Source organism: Penaeus monodon, chromosome 3 (genome assembly GCF_015228065.2).
Source record: "Penaeus monodon isolate SGIC_2016 chromosome 3, NSTDA_Pmon_1, whole genome shotgun sequence".
Lineage (NCBI taxonomy): Eukaryota > Metazoa > Arthropoda > Malacostraca > Decapoda > Penaeidae > Penaeus > Penaeus monodon.
Window position 1 is genome coordinate 20750200 of NC_051388.1, and position 2500 is coordinate 20752699.

Below are 2500 nucleotides of genomic sequence, written 5' to 3' on the forward strand. Positions count from 1 at the left end.
TTTAAACATAAAAATCAAATCTATTACTTATTTCATTGTATAGTCACACATAAATATTATTTCGTTATATAGGCACTAAATCAATTTTTACCGATATGGGAGACCATCCGATCACACCTTAACAGTTATCATGTGATCAATTGCATTTAATTGGAAAAATACTCGCATCAGGTCTTGCTTATCTTGCTAAAAAATTTTAATGCTGCATTTATCACTTTTAAAATTTTCTACCTGTCACCCGCGTTCATTTCTTGTTCCTTGATTGGTGTAATATGACCTATAAATGCGATCATATAGAACTGCTTGTTGTTTCTCATTCGGGATTCCTTATCTGCTTCTGCTGGTCCAATACGTGGTGTCACTTTTGGTCACATGACGATTTCACCAGTTCAGATCATGATGCGGCTCTATATGTATCTATATGTATCTATATGTATCTCTATATGTATCTGCGCCTTGTCCTGTTGACAATATTTTTCGTGGGGAATCCGTTCGAGTCCTCCCAATGTTAATCGTATGTATCTTTTGTTTTTGTTTTTGTTTTTGTACCACATTAGCGGTGTCCTCAACAGAAAACTATTATATAGAATGTACAGCGATGACCTTAGATGACACTTATCCGGATGTTTAGAGCTGCTGAGGAAGTTGATGGCATAGTTCATTATCGAGGTAGTGATACGTAGCAGATAGCAGATATTTATAGCTGAGATTGGTTATTGAGAGCCTGCACCGAAGCTAAAACACATAAGGTTATTCTATAGCTTTTCTGACATTCAGTAAGTGATGATTCTAAAAGGTAGCAATTGACGGATAATCTTTTTACTTTTTTTAATAGGGTAATATACTTCTTATAATACGTAAGCGTTTAATGATATTCAAATGCAACTACTTCAGCGAACATGTAAAGATAAATATTAGCACTTATCTTTCTACGATTATATGTGAAACACTATGAAAGACAAGTATAGTACGATTTCTCTGTTCCTCCTGTCCATCTTGCATGTAATTGGAGAAATAACGGCATTGTTAGCCACTACAGCTACGAAATACGAAAAATGATAGGTAAACTGAAATGAAAATCCGTATTTACAGATTTGACATTTTTAAATAAGGGTTATTTTGTGTATAATTATCTGTAAGTAGATTTACATATTGAAATGCCTATTGCCTGGGAAAATCTACATTATATACTTGCTAAACCAGCATATTTGCGGAGAAGCTTTATATCAATATTTGTATTTCTTACATAGTTGGTAAAAAATATACAAAAGCCTCTGGTAGTACACCATTTCTGGTGTTAGTTAAGTTACGAAGTAATGAAAAGATTGCGGAAGGTATTTACCAATATCTATTCGTATAATACTCCCTTTATAAATATTTATGCATTAATAATGTCAAAAATCAAATATAATTTTACCTTATACTGATTAAATGTTTAAGTGTAAACGTACCAGCACAAAAACATTGAACTGATTGCATAATCCATGTTCTGTTACATAATTTTGAGTTCGGAAATGAATTTTACGTTGTGCACTTACAGGTTTAGTGTTAAGATCACTCTGGGGCCCAAAAACGCAGTGAAAACATGCACGGGGTCTCAAATACCTCGAAGATGGTTTTTGGTTTATGCGCCTACTTCTGATGTCAAAAATCGTAATTGCAAGGAATAGAATAAAAGAAAGAAAGAATATAAAAACATTAACAAAATAGTACAAGAAATAAGTTCAAGGCTTTAATGATGATAATGATGATGCTGAGAAGGAGGAGGAAATAAATTGATAAATAAAAGTTTAACCAAACATTTGGAACCTATTTGTTCCTCTATACATCTTTGGCATTATGATAAGCTTCCATTTGCCTTTGGAAATTATGAATCAGTGTTGATAGAATCATATCAGTTTTATAATGTTTTATTTAAGATGTTAAATATGTATGCGAAAACTGCATAAAATTGATAGCAGCAATACACTTTTAATGTTGATAACAACAATACACTTTTACATATATACATACTCCAGTCACAGTTATTTGTAAGAGTAGGTAAAAATGAATATAATTACCAGTATTAGTTACATGATAATATACACTAGATTTTCCGAAGTCAGTACATAATGTTAACCGCGGTAAGTCATATAACCTTAATAAATGATTTGGTTACAGAAATAAGGAAATTGTTGAAAATGAGATGTTGCACAACGTGACTGTAGATTACATTATGTATTATGGAGTGGTTATTTTTTCAGACTTTTATGTGCCCCTGGTTACATGTACTTGCCGTTGGGAACCACTGTGTTAAATAGTATAAAATGGTTTTCAGGCTTTTTGCAACTCTATTTTAATAATCTATGCTAAATAAATTGTTATAAACATTTTTTTTCAACATTAAGTTTTAAAAATGTGAGGGCAACGGAACATAACTGTTAGTGCATCTCTCAACTCCAGTAAAGTTACCAATAAATGCAAGGCCCATCAGGCACTGATACATATCCCGATGGGAAGA